General features: G+C 28.0%; 1 protein-coding gene across 2 annotated transcripts in view; it reads left to right on the top strand.

Annotated features, from left to right (window-relative positions):
• Window positions 1–22,182, top strand: part of LOC129911747 (ecdysone-induced protein 74EF-like) — a 157,190-nt gene that overhangs the window by 56,933 nt on the left and 78,075 nt on the right. For both annotated transcript variants that reach the window (XM_055989653.1, XM_055989654.1), the window contains exon 2: window positions 19,344–19,595. The gene's annotated coding sequence lies outside the window, so the exon portion shown is untranslated. The remainder of the gene's footprint in view (window positions 1–19,343; window positions 19,596–22,182) is intronic.

Below are 22,182 nucleotides of genomic sequence, written 5' to 3'. Positions count from 1 at the left end.
TGATTATTGTTTTTTTTTTTGTATTTTATACCTTGACAGCAAAAATTCTTCAACAGCCCCTTCGGTATGCGAATTAAACTGCCACTCCACCCCTGTGTTTATTTATAGTTTTCCTTCAGCTTTGATATTTCTTCAAACATTCTTTTTCATTAACACTTCAATAAAATGACCTTATAAAGATTCTTTATTGGAACATTCGCTTTAAAGAATTAATAGACATTTCTTGTATAGGATGTGTATCTTAACATTCATCCATCAGATATTTTATTGCTTCATGGGCTATAAGTTTTTAGTTTTAGTTTAAGTTTTGTTTGGTTTTGTTTCTGTTGCTTTGTTTTTGTATTAAAAGTTGTTGGCCGTGAAAACTTAAGTTTTCTTATCAGAATTCTGATTGGTATTAAATAAAACAAAAAATAGATAAACAAAAATATTACAGTCAAGTTCATATAAAAAGATTAGAACTTAAAATGTACATAAAATGAACTTGAAAAAAATTAAATAAACGATCTTGAAACGGTAATTAATTTATTTTTATTTATTTTGATAAATTGTAATAGTAAAAAACCTTCAAAACCTATAAAATAACTATTGAAATAGCAACAATAAAAGTACATATTTAGTTTGAGAGCACCCTCTGAATTTAATAAGATTATAATATTTGTTCTTGTCTATTAAACATTTGTATCAGTGTCATGTAATTACAATGTAACTTTAGAGATTGCACGTGATTATATTGGAATAGGTCAACTTTTAAAGATACGCGCGCTATTCAACCAAGCAAAATTAGCCTACTTCATTGTATCTTGGTTGGCTAGTTTATAGCTCAGGATATTATTTGGCTCTATTACGGACAATTTTAAAAGGAGTTCCGAAATTTCTGATTTGAATATCGGCCAAACAATTTTCTCCGAATTTCTCATTACCAATTGAATTTTTCTAACTATCCAAAAAAATCAAGCTGATTTGCAGAAATACGTTAATATTATTAATTAAATCATCACAGTATGAATCCTTATACCAAAATATTTGTATTGTTTGTATATCGGCCTTAAAGTACTTCAACTTCTAAAGAAATTACCTCACAATAACTACTTTTATTTAAATTCAAACAAGCTCAATGATATATTATTTTATTTCATTTAAATAACAAAACAAACAAAAGAAATCAATTTATTCTCTATTTTTATTCTATTTACCCATAAAGTGCGCATTAATTAAGTAGGTAAGTTTTTAATGAGACAACTTCTAACTACTCTATTAATTTGCATACAAATATAATTGTCTCGAGTCGGCAATCAAAGACAAACAGAACATTACACTTTTTTTTTTATTCTTTTGTATAATAAAAGCATGTTTTTATATTCTAATGACCCATCAAGCCATCAAGAAAAAGTGGAAAAATACTTTAATGTATCTATAGTTTTCTTCAATTAAAGAATAAAAAAAAAGCCAATTAATTTTTTTAGAATTTTTAGAATTCTTATTTTTTAAATTCTATTAATATTACTGAAACATTGGCCAGTTGATTACTTGTCGAGAATTGTTAGAAAACTGTTCCTGCCATTTAAGTAGAACAGTTAAAATTAGCTTTCGTTACATATTCCAAGATTTTCGGGACACTGTGGTGTATACGTAATATTTTTGTTCATATACAAGCTACAAAATTATATCTATAAGACGAATTAATTATAATACATTGTCTTATCTATTTATTGAATGATTTATGAAAGATTACATTCTCTTAATTCTTAAATGAATTTCATAGTTTATTTATGTATGTAAGCTGTAATTACTGCAAAGATGTACCTAACCTACCTATACATTCTAATAGTCCAAGCGGCGACCGGCGAGTTACTTAGCTTATAAGGTTAGAGGTTAAAATTGGTGTCAAATGAAAGATAAGTTGATACTGAAAATAAAAAAATAGGGTTGCCACATCTAAAATGGGAACTTCTATGTGGCAACCCTATTTTAAAGGAAAAATTGCCACATAACTAATACAATTATATCTTTGTTGTTTGGCCAGATAAAAAAATTTTTGAAATGCCAAACAAAAGTCTAAATAGTAAAAAAAAAAATAATATAAAGAACGTAAGTCCACAAATGCGCCAACCCTATCCAAATGAAAGCAACACTGACAAAAATCTTCTTTGAACAAAACAGTATAACTTTGTATGTACTAGAAAGCTAAACTATACACCATATTTTAGATAATACTCTTTTCTCTCTTTCTCGCAAATGCTGACAAGTACAAGGGCAACCCTACTCAAATGCTAAAAAACACTAAAATCACTTGTTTTCTTAGCCAAAATGTATAATATTTGATAGAGTAAAAGGCTATAACATAAAATATTATTATTTTTATGAAAAAAAGTAACTTTTTGATATTTAAAGTGATATCTTATTGATTTTAATGTTTTTTAGCATTTGAGTAGAGTTACCGAGTACTTGTCTGCATTTGCGAAGAGTCTTAGCTAAAACATGATGTATTTTATAGCCTTTAACTATATCAAATATTATGCACTTTGGCTTAAAAACAAGTGATTTTAGTGCCTTCTAGCATTTGAGTGGGGTCGCCGAGTACTTGTCTGCATTTGCGAGGTGGCACCTATTATTATTTTTTTTTACTCTCGTGTGGCATTTCAGAAATTTTTTTATATGGCCAAACAACAAAGATATGAATGTATAGTTATGTGATAATTTTTCCCTTAAAATACACCAAAAAAAAATTGATAATAACAGCTATCAAATTAACATTTTTGAGTGACAAAAGTCGTCCAACAGTTAAAATATCAATTTTGATATTTTATCATATCATTTTGACATTTTTTTATTTTATGGGTGGATAATGAAAATTTCACTTTTACAATTAAAATATCATTTTGACATTTTTTTTAGTTTAAATGGATAGTGAAAATTTCACTTTGACAATGAAAATATCAATGTTGACTAGATTTTATGTTTTAGTTTATTATAATGAAACATATTTCTTTCTAAATTCTTCCTTATTTCGTGACCTTTCTTTATTAAAATATTTTGTCCTTTTTCGTCGGCTACAGGTCTGATTTGAATATTATTATTACCTATTTTTCGATCGACGTTTCGATTGTGGTTACAATCTTCTTCAGGATCTAAGAAAAATATTTCTAAAAATTGCTATTATAAATAAAATTTTATACTTGAACTTTATAATCAACTCAATTTCTTATAGTTAAATTTGATAAGAAATTTTTTGAATTTCTTATCAAATGATAAAAAAAGTTTTTATGTTTTGAAATTTCGATGATTGAAAACGTCTTTTTCAAGACATTTTCCTTTTATTGAATTTTGAAATATTTCAACATAACAAAGAAATCAAACAAGAAGAAATCCATTAATATAAAAGGTTTAAGATAAGTATAAAATTTTATTTATAATAGCAATTTTTAGAAATATTTTTCTTAGATCCTGAAGAAGATTGTAACCACAATCGAAACGTCGATCGAAAAATAGGTAATAATAATATTCAAATCAGACCTGTAGCCGACGAAAAAGGACAAAACATATTTCTTTCTTTTTCTTTTTTATTATTTTTATTATTTTAAGTATTTTCTTTCTTTTTCAAAACATTACTGAAATTGGATATTCTTTACAAAATAGTGGTGATATTATTTTTTCTATTATAGGTGATATAATTGGTTTGTTATTTTCTTCAAACTATGTGAAGTAAAATCTTATTGCCGATCAAATTTTCTCAGTAAATCATACATTTTACTTCGAAAAAATACAAAGCGCCTTTAAATAAGTATATTTTTTTTTAATATTTTTTATTTAATATTTTTCAACAATTTGGAATGAGAAATTGATATGAAAAAATGATAATAAAATATCAAAAAAAAATTCCAAAATGTGACATTTAAATATTATTTAAATATCATAAAACACATTTTATAGAGCATTATTGGCTGATATTTAAAAAAATGTTAGTTTGATATTTAAAAAATGTTAAATTGATATTGGTTTTTTTTTTCGGTGTAGGGTTGTCACGTTACCATTTTAGAAGTGGCAACCCTATTTTTTATTATCAACTTATCTTTCATTTGACACCAATTTTAACCTCCAACCTTATAAGCTAAGTAACTCGACGGTCAGTCGGTCACGTCTCCTCTCCGACTATGAGTAGATGATTTTTTAAATCGAAAGTGACTAATATTCACTTTCAGTAATATTTTGTTTCATTTAAAAACAAAGATAATACTTAAATTAATAAAAAAGAAAAAGAAAGAAATATCATTATAATAAACTGAAACGTAAAATCTAGTTAAAATTGATATTTAAATTGTCAAAGTGAAACAATCATTGGGCAGGTTCAGAAACGTTAAGGACTTAATATTTAGGTAATTTCTCGGTCTCTGATTGGTCAACTGTCAAAGAAAATCCTTCCAATTTAGGCAATTTTATTGGAAAGCTGACTGGAAAGTTAGGCAAGAAAGTTTTCCCTAAAAATTTAGGAAAGTTTTTTTTTGTCAACATGACAGATGATTGTTTTTAATTACAACAGAATTAAATCTATTTGTGTGAAAAACGAGTAAAAATTGCAATATTGGTTATAATTAATAATATTTATTTATTAAAGTAAAGTGAAATTTGGTGTCTGCCCCACGCGATCTGCAAAATTCTCAAGTAAATTTCGAAATTTGACAATAATGGCGTATCCAAACTTATTTAGTCAACTTACTCAAATTTCCGTTCAGGAAATTACATTGCCTAAATATCTAGTTACTAATATTTCCTGAACGTGCCCATTATCAACCTAAAATTAAAAAAATGTCAAAATGATATGATAATATTTTGTTTTTGAGATTTTGGCTTGGAGATTTTTGCTATGGGGACTCTCTCTTTGGAGATTTCGCTGCTGGAGATTTCAGTTCGGGGATTTTTGGTTTGGGGATTTTAGTTTGGGAATTATGTCTTGGGGAAAACGTCACCTTCTTCTTCTTCCTTTTTCTCGGCGCTGTTATGATCTCGATGTCGAGGGGATCATAACCTTCCCACGTTACTGCTTCACACTAGTGATCCGCCTGTGGGGTTCGCCGGGTTGACCTCAGAAATCGGCGGCAAGCCTCCCGGTTTTGTATTGTTCCGTTTCTGAGGCCAACTGAATGCTGGTGTTTTTGCATTTGCTTGTACCAGGAGTTTTTAGGCCTACCTTTCTTATTATTTCGGGGAAAACGTCACCAACCCTAAAAAAAACACTTAATGTTTTCATGAAGTTTCTGTTGTAAAAGCATTTATGCATTTCATCAAATATGGCTAGCTTAAGGCTATTGTTTTGAAATAACAGCATTACAATTTTAAGAATAATAAATTAATTTAATATTTATAATTTACTTAGGTAATTTTTAAAACAACAAGGTACAAATTACCTTCGTAAATCATTGAACAATTTGAATTATAATAATAATTATTGATAAGTGGCGTCAAGCTAAAAATAAAAATACAGTTTTCGTATGCATTTTTTTTTTAAATGCTTGAACAAGTGTTAGGAACTAGGCTACTATGTGGAATATAATTACTTTTCTGTGAATGAATTTTAATCGAACTTTTGTGCAGTAGCCGTTAATAGGAATGAATTTTAAACATCCAAAATTAGTAATTCAGTATAAACTATCGATGACAATGCATAATAAATGTTTGTTATACATATTTTCATATTAAATTTGTAAGCATAAATTTAAGTACGTTTACGGTTTGAAAAAGGCGATGAAACTATGAACTTAAAAAATTAATTTTACTCTACCAAAACGGAATTAATGTTAAAAAGCATGTCTCCACTATACTACTTATAGTTCAAGCAAGAAATTTGAACTTTTAAGTTACAAACAAATATAAATTTAATATATTTAACGATTGGTAGGTAATTTGGGTGAAATTCAGCATCTGAAATTTTTTTCTGAGTTGATTTTTAAACTCATTTTAATAAAAAAAAAAATATCAAATTTTTCATCAATTTATTTTACTGAAAATTATGTACCTACATAATTTTTCATTTTTCTCAATAATTTTGCGATTACGTTAAATAAAGTATCCTAGTAAATGTTGTATATTTTTAAATTAAAGACGACTTCTGCATATAACTTTTGTCAATATAAATTTTATAAAAATTCGTTAAAAAAACAACTTTTTTTCGCCACCACCCTCTTTTTTATGCCCCCACGCCATTTGCTGCGATCCAATCGGTTTTTACCCTTATTTATGCCATTAATCCTTGATTTGTAGTAATTACAGATATTTTTAATTTTTCACACAAGTTTATTAGCTCAGAATTTTCAAATACATATTATTTGCAAATGATAATTTTATAATTTACCTCCTTTAAAGATAATACATACTTTAGATAATACATACTTTTATTTTGTAATAAAATGTGGGTAATAAATATTTTTCCATCAACATTGACACAAGGTTGCTTTATATTACGACATCAAATAAAGCAAAACTGTCAATAAAACGGTTCTAGCGGACATTGATGATTTTTCGTAAAGTCTCACACAAAAGTGTTTCATCCCACGATTTGGGTGAAAAAGATCTGAATACGGGTCCAAAAGCTTACCACAAAGCTTCCTTAGGCAGCAATGTAAAATGTTTGATCACAATTCAGAAAGATTGATCCTTCCTTCAGAAAGACTGTTTCTTCAGAAAAAGCCAAGATAAAACAAAACCTGGTTCAATCTCAAAGGTTTTAACAGCAGAAGAAATGCCTTTAGGAGGTCCAACATTCGCTTACAACTTGTAGTCAAGATAAAAGGACATGAACTGTAAGACTCTGTACAGCGGTTTATTAAGCTATGTAAGTATCGGGCAAAATATCGAACTAAAAATGTGAGCCAGACTCCAGAGTATGCTTATGATAGCAAAGATCAATATCATGACAAATATTGTTCAAAATATTATCTTGTTATAGTGCATAATGGCAAAACCCAGCGTAATTGGCAACATTATCACACAGGCCATTTTCAGACGGCTGGAAGTTGTAATGAAAGCAAAAGGTGAAATAACATTTTTTGATAGTCCATGTTCCAAAACATAAATACTAGGCATACATATCTGTTAAACGTTTAAGTAAATTGTTTTTGGCTGCCAGTATTCAGTCGACTGCTATTATATGCATCTAATTAGATAATCAGACATAAATAAAATAATAAATAAAATCAAACCAACATCTTATTCATAGTCTTGTATTTGGCTCTTAAGGAATTTGCTGCTTATTTTATTGTAGCTAAAAAAAGCCCTTACCACACCATATTTTCATGAATTTTAACAAACTTTAAGTTATTTACTAGTTGAGAAATACCTTCCTACTCTGCAAAACACATAATGATGAAAAAAAAAATTTTAATCAATTCAATTGCATATGGATCGACTAAAGCAGTTTAATGCCAGAAAAAAAAGTTCTTCATTTCAATCCTTCAGCTTCAGAGCAAAGATAGACAAGTTTTAATTGCCTCGTGTTTCGTGTCGTGTAGAACATATTGGAATGTTGATGCACATGCAATCCGTTCTTCTATCTTGATAAAATATTATCTTTTTCTTGGATTTAATCCTTTGTGGTGATTAACAAGTATAAGTCTTATTCTTTTTGCATCTCGTTATAAAAAAAAAAAAAAAAATAAAAAGAAATATTATAAGAATATTAGCAAAAGTAGTTTAATTAATTCCACCATCAGCATTCCGTGAACAATAGTAAATTGAGGTGAGGTATAAAGTATAATGCACTGCGTGTGACTTACCTCTTTGCTGTTTGCTGCTGCTGCTAAACTGTTTACAGCCAACACTTTTACTGAATTTAGTGCAGCTGGGGTGGTATAGATCGATACTATTAAATCTGACCACAATCGCACTTTAATTAACCTATAAATCTTTCTTCGGATTGTCACATTTATTAACCGTGACAATAACTTAAACGCGTGCAGAACTTGCAGATATCCACATTCGATACTCTACTATGGCAGATCATTATGGTGACAAGAATATTTATTTTATGAACATATATTGGCTGTTGGCGATATGTAATGTACGCGATTGAACGCGAGTATGTTGTGACTTTGTAATTGGAATTAATTTGTTGAACTTGATTTTTTTTTTTTTTTTTTTGTTCAATGCGAAACCGGATCAAATTATATTCTTAAGACGAATATGTCTTGTAAGTAATAATAATTAGACTTTGATATAGTTTGTCTAACTAGATTTATCCATGGAAGCTGCTGACAGGTTAGATGATAGATAAGGAAGTTTGAAGGAGTTGGATACTGAGACTATACTGACAGTAGGAGATTGTACGGTAAATAAATCGATAAATCAGCGATCTAGATTGTTTTTGATACTTTCTATACTTTTCAAATAAAAAATGTTAAGGTATATGTCTACAATTTTATAATGTGTAGAGCTCGGATCTTTAAAGCAACTTAGTGTCACGTTTGTATCAATAAAAAAATTGCTTTTTATAATGAAATCATGATAAACTGAAGTCTATCATGAACACTTTCACAATTTTTTTCCTAAATTTTAATAATATATATTTAGTGGAGCTTTTGTAAATATGGCTCATTAAATTTTGGAAAACCTAAAATTTTCTCAATTCTTTAAATTTAATTCGCAAAAATATCAAAAAATTACACTCTGTAACATAATCCAATAAAAAAAAAAATACCTAATACGTTTTTTTTTTGCAATACACCACAAGTTCTGTATTCAAGGTCAAATTAAGTTTTTCTGCAATCTTCAGCCCTTGCGAAAATTCTAGTGTTGTCAATTTTAAACCGCTTCTGGTTTTCAAACCCATTTACATGATGATTCGATAAAAAAAACCTAGACTTTTTATGATCTCAGGAATTTCAAAAATGTTTTTTTTACAAATTGTCGACCTTGACATTAACTCTAATAAATTATTTTCAAACTCTCCGTTAGGTACTTTTTTAGAAATTCGGAAAGCGGTGTCAAAACTAAAAATACCAATTAAAACAAAATTCTTTTAAAGTTAAAAAAAAAAAAATTGAAGAAAATGTATGATGGCTATTGTTTACAAACGTTGTTTAACTTTAAACAACTGCTTTAATTTAAAAAAATGTGTTGAAAAACCATTGTAGTTGCCTTATAGCTGTCAAATTTGTGTCTAAGACTTAGTAGGTATACATTTTTTAATATTCTTCGAATTTCTTACAATTTTGACTATTTTGGCCTAACAAACGTTTCAATATTATAGTTAATATGTAATGGGAAAGTAGTCAAAATTGTAATAAATTCGACGAATTAAAAGAAAACTATTATAATATCATTATTTGGAAAAAGATAAATCTACTGCTTAGTACTTAAAGTTGCTTTAAACTAGTTTTACTCTATTGAAAAAGTAGTTCAAAACAGCTTTAAGTACTAAGCAGTAGATAAATGTTTCCAAAGGAACGTAGGTAAATAATTGAAAGAACGACTTGTTGAGCTCAAAAAGCAAGGTACAATTGCACCGCTCAAATATTGAATACGTACTCTTATACACATACAAATTATACAATTTGTACGGTGTGACACATTTTAAATACTTTGAAAACATGTACCGATATTGCAGTTTTCAAAAAAGTATACGAATTTTAAAAGTTGAAGTTAGAAAGCAAGATATTACAATTTGAATGCAAAAAAAAAGAGGGTTTTTTCAGAGCAAAATAACAAACAAACACATTTTCTCGAACTGTTGTTTTTTTATTTCTTTTTGAACAAAAGCCTCTATTTTTGTTTGTTATTTCGCTTTGAAAAACCATGTTTTGTTGCATTCAAATTGTAATATCTTGCGTTCTAACTTCAACTTTGGAAATTTTTATACTTTTTTGAAAATTGTAATACCGGGACAAGTTTTTAGAGTAATAAACCAGTGTCACACCGTACTGAAATTAAAGTAAGAAATTGAGTTTTTATAAAACTTGGAACTGTTTATTAATTTACAGCAAAATTGTGTATGAAATAAATAATATTTTGATCAATTAATTGTTAAATATTATTAGGCAATGTTTAAGTGAAAGAAAAGTAAAAAACAAAAATAAATTATGGGCACCAAATTAAGTGCGTTAAGGCTCAGAGTTGTACAGGTATCGATTTGCGTGTGATTTTTAAGGTATTTTCACTGACCTTTTTTTGTTTCTTTATATCTCCTTAGAAACTCATACCTCTTATAATATTTTTGAAGTAATGCATTTATCTCGAAAACAGCTTACAATTACGATTTAATTGATTCCTATATGACTGATGTGTTTTGACTTTTTCTCAAAAAAAAAAAAAAAAAAAAATGGATAGCGGAAATATGATATTTTTTTATAAAATGTTATTTATGGCAGCTTTTCGTTTTACTATTTGTATATATACATATGTAATAATGTATAAATAAATAGTTTTGAAAGGTATAAATTTATCATATTGAATGGTTATCTTATATATATGACACATTTCTGCTGTTTTATGTTTGCAGTTTTAAGAAAAATAATACACTTTCTTTCAACAGAAAAGTAATACAACATGCACTTTCAACAGCAAAAGCAAAATTTTGTGACCCAGTCTGGCATTTTACTTTTTTGGTATTTAAAGTATTTTCTGAGTTCTGACGTACCAAATTTTTCGTTTAAATAAGGATGTCATGTATCAGCCTCCAAAAAAAAGGATTAAACCTATTATTTTCATTTTCAAAGGTTAAAAGGAAAAATAATTTAAAAGTAAGTAAATTATTTTTCCTTTATTACATAATTAAACGGTTAATTCTCAGGTTGTTATTATTAAGTAAATATGAAAGGCATAAATGATTAACTGTTAAAAATTAAATTCTATTGAAATAACCGATTGTTAAATTTGTAATTGTAAAATTGTAGGTCTCTATTTTTTAAATATAAGAAACGGAACCTACATTTATTTATTTATTTTTTTTAAGGACTTTTCAAATTATAGAATATTCTTTATTTAACTTAACGTACCTACATATTTTTTTCTTTCGCTCTTTGAATTTGTATACATGAAAGTTCCTCAAATTGCACAAATATGAGTACCAACCTCCTGCCATTGACATTTTCTATTCATAAACTTATGATTCATATAAACTGCAATATCAACTCCTTACATATAAAGCTTACATTTATATGTGTTTACTCTTTATTTTTTCTATATGTAGATATAACTTACACATTTATTTGCATTTTATTAAATAAAAACCTGATGCACACAAAACCTTGATGGATGTATAGGAACAAACAACATGCTCAGCTCACGCGGTGCAATAAAATAGGTATTTCTACAACTTGCTGCTGCGTGCTTTCTTGTCAAATAAAATGAAATGTGTGCTTTACTGGTTTGGTTTGGGACGGATCGAGACGGGCACATTCTATATGAAAATATGAAAGTTTTGACCTCCAATCAACGGCAAGGCTTGAGGGGCAGTAAAATTCATTTGTGCATTTTATGTCTTATCATAAATTTATAAAAGGCGTCGACTTAAAGTCTTGATATGGTATAAAAAGTGTTATTATTTTGTATTGTTGTTGTTGTTGTTTCTCTTAATTCAAAATATAGTGCACTTGAAAATCATCATCCAACTCATACCTATACATAGATGTAAATAGTGTTTGTGTGAATAGCTACCATTGATTTTATGTCCAAGGGTTTGCGCATTGAGCTTTGAAATAGCTAATGCGTCACTTGTCTTCTATAAAATCTAACCAAGCTTAATAATGTTAGTTCGTAACTTCCTACACGAATTCATTGAAGCGTAGGTACTCCAAAGTACTTGCATTATCTAAATTATGTATCTGATGAATATAATAGGTAATTTAATAAACAAACGAAAGTAGTAAAACACTCCTAAAAACAAAGCTCTTAGGTTGTTTAGCGCCCACCAAATACACATCGATTAAGAATGCTTAATAGTTTTTACAGTAGGATTTTTGGTAAACGTATCATAAAGGCAGATTATTGGATTTTGAAAGTTTACAAAATAATTTCTGCCAAAATAACATACATAATTCTTGTAATAAAGACCCCATCAAAGAAATAATCATGAGCAAGGAACCAAGAAAAAAACGCAAAAGAATGGAGAAGATCTTTAATTTTCTGGTGAGCATTAATGGCATTGCACTTGTTCCTCTTGAGGGTTTTGTCAATTTTTCGCATTATGTAGTAGCCCTAAATAATTCTACATACTATCTTACCTCGAAGCAGCACAAATCCGTTTGGGAAAGAATATAGGTATAGAATATTTCAGTACCTTAAAGGAAGTTTGTAAAATCTTATAAAAGCTGTCTTTTAGGCAACCGACAGACACAGTTCAAAGAATGTCAAGGATTTCTTCGAACGTCAAGGATTTGAATTTCAGAAAGAATAAGTCACTGTGGCGTATGCGTAACATTTTTTTTTATAGAAAAACTTAAACAGTTAATATACAATTTTTATAACTGACCAATTAATCTAACGAATTAATCTTTTGTGTTTCCTTCTTAACGGTTAAGAAATATGTACAAAACTGATCATATCAATTTTACAACTAGGTAAGGTGTAGAGATAAACGAGCTGGATTTGAATGCTTTTTCTCTAATATAAATATGAACCGGATGTTCGATTTTAAAATAGGTTGGATTTGTTGTGATTCATTTTTATAGTAAACATTGATATATTAGTAAAAACAATTCTTCTAGATGCATTTTAGTTGCTAACACATACAAAAATTCAGACTAAAAAGAATAAAAATTTAAGTAAAAAATTTTTTAAAACCCATATGTTAGCGGGGTCGGATCCAATTTTTTTATGAATCTTGCTTAGAAAAAACATGAGAAAGTGATCTAGTAAACATGGAAAATTTAAAAGTTTATCTAAATCTTGAACGGTTGTTTTCCGAAAAAAATTAAAAAAAATGGTTCTTTTTTAATTGGCAAAGCCTTTTAATTGAATATTTTTTAACGTTTTTAATTTTAACATAATAAAACCATTTTAAAGAGACAACATCGAAATTAAGTCAGAAAACTGAAAAAGAAACTTGAAATAAATTTATGTTTTATTTTATTTTGAAAAAGTGCTGACTTAAGTCTTTAAAAGAAGACATATTTTTCAAAACAGCACATACAAAAATAATGTTCAAATCGAAAAAACAATAATCCGCCAATGTGGGGACAATGCAGTTTTGAAACTAATTTCAAGAAAATTTGCAGTTCACTAACAGGTAACAAATGGTGTCCGTGTATTTCATTTCTTGTGGAAATTAATGAATTGAACTATTCTATAACTATAGGTCAAGTAAAGGATTCATAAAAAATTGAACTATTGATAACAATCAGACATGACATTACAATGATTGTAAAAATAAAGTAGGTCAAGCAATTCTGTCTGTGTGTCTCTTTGTCTGTATCCATCTCATTCTACAGCTGAAACCACTGAAGTTATTTATTTCAAACTTGGTAGTAGACTATTGGGTGATTCCCAAGAGAGGAAATTTTATTTGTAAGACAAAAAAGCCCATTTTTCTCAAAAACAAATATAAAGATTTTGATTAAAAAAAAATAAATACACTTTAACCAAAAGTTCATACTTTTAAAAAACTGAACAATTAATTTGTTTTTTTTTATGAATCTGAGAAATTTTTATACAGAAGCGCTTAACTAGCCGTAATATTAAAATTTTCAAAAAATTTCCAAAAAAAGTTTTTGGGGATTTTTTAAAATACCTATTAATTTTTTTTTTTGTTTGAAACTTACTTTTTTCAAAATTTTTTTTAATATGTTAGAAAATTTTCATTGGTAAGAACTACTTTTTTTTTAAACAGCTCTAACGTTTCAAAAATAAATTTCTTTGTTATACAAGTAATTCAATGTCATAGGTACTTCGTTTGAAGGTCAAAATGAGATGATGATGAACAAAAAAAAAAAAAAACACAAATATTATATTATTTTTGTATTTGTTTTCAACGTTATATAAATTAAATTTACAATATTAGGAATTTTTGAAAACCTTTAGTATTTTAATCAACTTTAACCCTAATGAAATCAAACTTCTAAAATGTATGTGAGTGTAGAATAGATAGTTGGAAAAGTCCTCAACCAGAGTAAGAGAAGAGTTTTCCAGGTTTTCTTTAACATCTCTTACAGCAGTTACGCTTCCAGAGTCAAAATTCCAACAAACTTGCGTAAAATTTTGACAAAAAATACTCGATGTCGGAATAACTTACTTTCTTTTAAAATCAATATTTTGAAAACTCTTCGACACAAAGACATATTAAGCTCAAATTGCAAGAAATTTTATTGTACTCAAAGTACAACATCGTTGCCAGATTCAAAAAGCAGAATGACGGATTTGCAGAACTTGGAATTTACAGAACAATCAAAACTACCAGTTCCAGTTCAAATTCGGAAAGAGCACCCTCAAATTAGTAAAACTGCATCATTATCTCATTTTCGGTAAAAAGTGGATTTTGAACAATTTTGCTTTACGCCGACGATATGTAGAATATCAACCAAAAAGTGCGACCTATTGGTATCGTTAAATATTTCATTTGATTTTGCACAATAAAATGGTAAAAGTCAAAGCTTTACACATAAATATTTGCAAGGAGGAATACAATTTTTTTCGTTTTTGTTTTTGTAAAATCCAAATAAAACTGATAGATACACTAGAAAACCACTTGGCGTTGTCCCCCAAAACTTTATATGAGAGGTGTGTGTGGTGCCACACATAAAGCATCAAATCCAACAACAATCAACGCAAAAACTACGAAGTGGAAATGAGCGGTTGTTTTTGCTTATAATAATATCGCGCCCGCTTATGACTGCCTACAGTCATACTATTCATACTGTATTTCTAACGATTTATAGTTTCTATCCTTGAAAAATTTATTTCCTGAACAAATACAACACCGTAAGATGGTCTTGAGAATTTTGTTGTATTTATTTTTGTTTTTGTATTTTTGTTGTTTATTTGTGTGTGATGTATGGATGGCAAGAGAATAGAAGCGCATCGAGACAATGTTGAATATAGTTTTTGTTGTCATATATAAACGCATACAGCTTTATAATCTTTACACATACGCATGATTTTTGAGAGGGAGGGTGGGAGTGACAGGTGGCGGTACAAGGTGAATTGGTTGTTTTTTTAATCGAATCGACAAGTATTGAGTGATTAATTAAAATGTTACATATAGATATGTATTTATTTATATTTTTTAAATTTTTAGTGATAGTCGTTGTGTCAACTAAGACAACAAAAAGACGTGACGAATAACAATGCCAACAGGAGTCATATGTTTTATTTTTTTTTATTAAATACCTTTTGTCTGTGGGTATTGAATTGAAGCTTTTATTTTACTTGTCTTTTGATTTAAGTTGCCTTTTTTTATGAATTTTTTGAATGACTATGGTTTAAAATTCATAAAAAATTGAAAAAAAAATTAAAACTCTCAAATGAACGGAACTGATATTAACAGAGTTAATTTTTCCGTTCACCATCATTATTGACCTTAAAAACAGTCAACAGACTTTTTAGTTTTTGGAATTTTAAAAAGCGTAAGGTCGTTATTAACTGCTCCATACCTTAGTATAATTATATATTTAAGTTACCAGCAACTTTCTAAATGAATTGTTAAACCTTTCGTATTAAAATGTTAATTTCCTTTCATCATAAAAATATATTTATGCATCTTTATAAAAGTAATTAAACTGCATACTTTTTTTGTAGATCGATTTCATTTAAAGATTTTTTTTTTTATTATTTGAAGAACGAATTTTATGTTTTATCTTTATTTTCATATACATTTTCCAGATTTGTATACGTGCGACCCAGTCGTGCATTTTATTTTTAACGATTCCAATAATTTTAAAAAAATTAAAAAATGGTTGAAATTAGATGGCATACTTCATTTGGAAATTAAAAGCATTTAAAAAGGTAAAAGTCATCTTTCAATCCTTTTTTTTACATTTGTTACGAGATTAAGGATACAATTATTATATTAAAATATTCTTTTATGAAGTTGATAAAAAGACTTAACATTGTAAGCAACTTTAGCTATAAAAGCAAGTACGTGCGACTCAGTCATGTATTTTATTTAAACAAACAAAGGTATGAATGTTTAGAATTAACAAAAATATCAAAATCACTAAAGGGTTAAAGATTTGACACTACTATAATTACAGGTATTTACAATTCGTTAGTCGTGCAATATATATTTCAGTTTTATTTCACAAGATGACGTTAGTAAAACTAGGTATAATTAATGATGAATATTCCTTCGAATTCAAAACTATAAATAACAATCATTATCTATTTTAAATTTTGTCCACAACTCCGAGTAATGTGTATCTAAACTTCCGGAAAAAAAATTATAAATTCTTATTTAATTCCGGTAAAACCTGATATTTTTTTTAATAAATTTATAGTGAATGGATATATTCTAAATGCATATCAAGTTTTGTTAAGAAATCATAATATTCTTGAGGTCAACTGATATATATATTTAAAATAGACATCATATTAGAATAACTGTCATTAAGTTTATTTAAATACTAAACGCGTTTTTTTTTTCTTTCTTTGTACCGTTTTTAAATGCAAATTAATTTTCTAAAAATAGGCATATTTATTTGTGAGTTTTTTAATAAAGGCAATTACTTTTTTGTATCTAGTTAATGTTAATTCCAAATAATTAAAAAAGAAGGTTTTATAGTTGATCGCTTGCTCAATATTTTAATTTCCACAAGATATTTTGCAGGCAAAAGACACCAAAATTAAATTTAAACCGTAAGCTTGTTCAGTGTGTGGAGTTTTAAATATTCTTAGGCCTGCGAAACTTCTTTTTTTTAGGTTTGCTAAATTTATATGGGAGATATGCGTTAAAGAGCAGATATTACACATTACTTAAAAATTATACTGGTAAACAAAATTATACCTTTTTTTGTTTTATGAAGTTTCTTAATCATTTTTTACTAATTTGGTTCAACACACCCAAAACTTTTAGAAAAGTATTGTTTTAATCCTGAGAAAAAACTACTGTAAGCTAAAAACCACTGTAGTTTACCCAAGACCTGTAGAAAAATATTGTTTTGTTCCTGAAACAAAACCACTGTAATCTATTGAAATGCTTAAAAAGTAGCGAAAAATCTCTAAAACGCGAGCTGATAGAAATTTTCTGACTTCGGATTCGAGTTCAGCAAAAACCTTCAGAAAAGTTCACCAAACTTAGTAAAACAAAACCCTTGTTGCCCAGTGTTATCTATACCGAATTTCAAGAAAGTCCACCCGTTCAGACCCTAGCTCGATGTACTGGATCATCGTAATGTTTTAATTAAAACCCTTTTTTACACGAAACCTTGCAACGTAACAATATAAACGGGATAAAGATTAGAGACCCTAAATTTTAACCTTAAGGTACCTACCGCAAACAGTGTGAACCATAAGTAACTCGTTTTTTTTTTGTAAATTTTCTATTAACTACGAAAATCAAGTTAGCTGGTTCTTGCATTCTGGTATGTAAGATAATATAAATAATGTGCTAATGATGTCATGATCAATACTTCAAATTGTAATTTTGTTTTAATGAGAAATATAATATAATTTTCCTACATAAGGAAAGTATTTACTGTTTGCAATAAAAAGTATGTTTGTTCTAGAACACAATGTGTGTTTTAGATTGAAATGCATCAATGAGGTCTGCTTGGCATTTTTTAAGGTTATTTAAAATGTTAAGAAAATAATTGAACTAAACCATAAGATCGTCTTAGAAAAATTTCTGTTAAAAAGAGAAGACTCAAATAAAACATCCAGACAGAAAAACATCCTTTCAAAAATCTAGTTGTGATTAGTTGCTTAAAAACTCTTAATAGCCCCTGAAAGAACTGACAACTCCATTTATAAATCGTTCAACCTGTTAATATAAAAAGAAAAATTTGTTTTCCTGCATACATGTTTACTAACAGCCAGGCTTGTTTCTCGTTGTATATATCAACTCTAATATCGATTGAGTCTCATCCATCTCTGTTGATTTCAGCAGGTTAAGCTTACAAAAAGGTCCTACATTGCTGATAATCTAACTACCAACTATTTTTCTCAAAGCTTTTCTTAAGGGGGGAAATCCCTCTGGACGACACCTTTTTCAATATTTTTTTATGAAAAACTGAAAGCACTTATTGAAATTTGGTAAAAGACAAGATATTACTGAAATTATTACCTAAGTTTTGAAAAAAATTTATTGAAATTTGGTAAAAGACAAGATATTACTGAAATTATTACCTAAGTTTTGAAAAAAAATTTTTTGAAATGAAAAAATAACAAAATGGCGGCTCTGGAGCCTTTCAAAGTTGACGCCTCTAGTTTACGCCGTGCAATGCACAGGTCCAGGAAATCATCTTAAATCAAAAAGGAAATTTTTTTCCGTTAGATGATATTAGTACGCATTGCATGAACCTAAATTTATTTTTTTTAAATGAAAAATAAAAATTAGAAATCAAAAAAACGAAAAAAACCATGTTTTTTTTTACAAAGAAGTAGTTTTAAAAAATATTTACTGTACAAATTTTATTCAACTTTTAGGTTCATGTTGTTGCCAATAAGGACTAATTTGCTTCAAATTTCAAGTCGATAGCTTCATTAGTTTTTGAGTTACATTGCACGGCGCGGAAAAAAACTAGTTTCGAATGCGTTTAAAGTTTTCGTTTTCGTACTATGGTAGGTTCGGAGCGCATTGGTTTCGGGACTATCTAGGCATTTTTGAGGCTTCATTTAAGGCTAAGACCACTGAAAATAGTTTCATCGGTTGATAAATAAATTTATTACTCAAAAAAAAAAAAAAATAATGCAAAAAATAAAAAATTCCAGAGGGATTTCCCCCTCTTTTTAATCTGTCAAAAAAGACATCTAAGACTAGTCTAAGTCTGGGAGCAACTTTTATAAAACTCATTTAAAACTAACATAGCTATTTTAACCTTAAATTTTTTGAAGAAATTCAGGGATGGAGCCATTTAAAGTGATGGGCTATATTTAAAGCCAATACTTTTATTCTACGTAAGGTGGGCTGAACAGCGATCATAGGAATTTATGACAGATTTATTATATGCTTTAAGAAAATTATAAGCCACATATGTTATAAAATTAAGTTTGAACAGGAAGTAAACTCTTTTGGTGTAATTAAAGTTTACACAATGTTCTTAAGCTTTGGTGGTAAAATATCTTACCAGGTATCCGATTTTAAGTGAAATTTGATATTTTACTTTGCATTTTTACATTATTTAAAACTATACCTACCTAAAAAAATTTGTCAAACAAAAATTAAAAAAGTAAACAATTTCAATTATATTTTATTTTCTTTACAGAATAATCAAATATTTAAGTGCTATAAGCTGCCACAAAAACCAACATCAAATTATAATAATGTTCAACTTACTTGGAGTTACATTGTGCAATAACTTATTTTAGATGTTGAATAAAATAACTGCATCACCGCTCCACAGAAAAAGAAGATTTAATCACATGGGTTGAATGACTGCAAAAATGTAACAAATACAAAAACTCTAGCAAAAATGAAACCAACACTGCCAAACTCAATGACAATATCAACCGATAAGGTAAATTTTAAATTTTAATTTATAATTGAAAAATATATACATACATATTTATATCGGGGTTATAATAAAACTCAATCAGAAGCTTTGCCTAGAAAAGAAATTTCTTTTTAAACAATCAAGGGATATTTCTTATGGAAAGCGCATTATTAACATCTACGAATTAAGATAAATTAAATTAAAATAAATAACTATTTAAAGCTCCTTTAACAAGGATCCGCATCAATCCATTTAAGATTTAAGTTTAAAGTCCTTTCTAAAGTTGTTCTAGCTGGTGTAGATGGATGCGAAATATGTAGCTAGTTATTGGAAATCTTAAAATGATTAAAGAGTGAAATTATTTTCCAAATATTCTGATAATGTAAAATGTTGTTAAGTTTATTTATCTTAAGGCACATGTTCGAATTCATGTTAAGGATTCAGCATTTTTAAGAAATGAAAAAAAATTGTCGTTTCCACAAAATTAAAGGACTTAAAAAAAACATTTTTTTTCTCTAATATTTTCTAAATTTTCATTAAAGTACAAAAAAAAAATATTTTCATTTATTTATCTAAATATTTAAACAAACAATTTCAATCAATCAAAAAATAACAAGACAGCAAACACCTTCAGGTCAAGAAAAAAAAAAACAATAAATAAATTTATAATTAATCCTTGAATAAGAAAAAAATACAAAATAAACAACAAAAATTGATTTAATTTTGTCGTGCTATGATCACACAATTAAGTTTTTGTTTGCCTATCCAATTACTTTTTGTATTGAGCTAATGTATCTTTTGTTTTTTTTTTGTTTAATTAAAAATTCGATTGATGCCGGAAAACTCGGAATCTGTTATATTATTGTTGTTTAAATACCTGAGCGGCCGACTATGTCGTCGTAGACCCAACAGACAGGGGGAGCGTGAGTTATGGCAGAAAGTTGTTCTTGAATCGATGAATATCAATTGTGTGCGGGATTTTTTTTTTTTTTTGTTACTGTAATGGTTGTAATTTAAGTTTGTTTTTTTTTCTTAGTAAAATATATAATATATATTTAAAACTATTGCAAGGGGTGCATTTGAGAGATATTGACTTTTACAGCACCTAAAAGGCTCTCAGATCGAGATGGCCCAAACGAACATTTCTTAGATATAATTTTAGGCTTAATTTTAGGCTCATTTTTCATAAATTAATACTCATGAAATAAGCGTACGAGCTATTGCTCCATGGATTGAAAAATTAGGTAACTTTTGGAATATCTATTTTTCGCATAACAAATCTAAAAAACATGAAGTTGTGTCGAAAATTCACTTTATATCTAAAATAAAAAATATAACCCAAAAACCGAATCAGTTTAACAGTGTTATCAAAGTGCAAAAATTATTTAACATTTTTTGTAGAAAATAACTAAAACCACAAAAAATCACTTCAATTTTTATAATTCACAGTATATATTGCTGTGCAGCGCAGCGGTTCAAAGGTAGCAGAATGCATATAAGTTCATGTTTTCAAATCCAAATCAGCTTTTTTATTTTTCCCCTGTATAAGTCAAGTACGGTCATGATCCAAATGCATTACCTTGGATTTTTGGCAAAGTTTTTGATTTTTTCAATTTTATGCTGTTTTTTTTTGCCCTAAAAGACTATTTTTCGATAATCGATAACGCCTCATAGTCAAAAAAATCTATAAGGGTTTCTGTTGCATACGCATAGAATTACAGGGCGGATTACAAACACGCCCAAAAAATTCCCGAAAAGCAAAGAGACAAATTAAAAATTTTCAAAAAAAAAATAAGTTAAATTTAAAAAACAAAAATATTTCATACAATCTTTGGGTATTTTTGTTTATTTGTAAAATTCTTAATTTTTTGGTTTATCAAAAATTTAAACGATATTCAGGTGACTATATTTTGCTTGATGAAGGGGATAACCATCCTTAAAACGTAGCGCCAAAGATAAATGATAAAAAAAAATAAAAATTACTTTAAGCCTACAAAAGTTGATCCCTAAGAACAAATAATAAAACAAATAATTGATAAATAAATTTATAAATTTTTAGATCTATTTCAGGAATATTTAATTTAAATAACTGAGCCTCATTTAAATCTTCTCGTTAATAGTTAAAAAAAGCGGTGCGTTTTTTTAAAAATCCCTAAAAAGGCATATAGTGATATAGTTAAAAAAAAAAGCGGTACATTTTCTAAAAATCCCTAATAAAATTCAAATTATACCTTTTAGTTTAAAAACGCCGAACATAATTTGCTGTTTTGACGATCGAGTCTGTAAACTCTTGTCATTCCTTGGATTCAACGCAGTCTACCTGAACTCATGCTCTGAATTTTTAGAGGCTCAAATTTGTCAGAAACAAATGTCACCTTAAATTCACCTAACTTTTTTTGACATCTACCAATCAGAGCCTCTTAAAATTCAAAACTTAAGTTCAGGTAGCCGGCGCGGCGTTGAACGCGGGGATTGAGTCGTAACTCGTAACCGTTTATAACTCTGTAAAAATAAGTCAGAACTACTAAGGTACTAGACTTAGATCACTGTCTGATTTATAAGGTTCCTGTACTTAAGTTTAAAAGGGAAATTGCATTTTCTAAAACTCTTT

The sequence above is a fragment of the Episyrphus balteatus genome, chromosome 2 (genome assembly GCF_945859705.1).
Source record: "Episyrphus balteatus chromosome 2, idEpiBalt1.1, whole genome shotgun sequence".
NCBI lineage: Eukaryota > Metazoa > Arthropoda > Insecta > Diptera > Syrphidae > Episyrphus > Episyrphus balteatus.
This window is presented reverse-complemented; position numbering and strand designations above follow the sequence as displayed.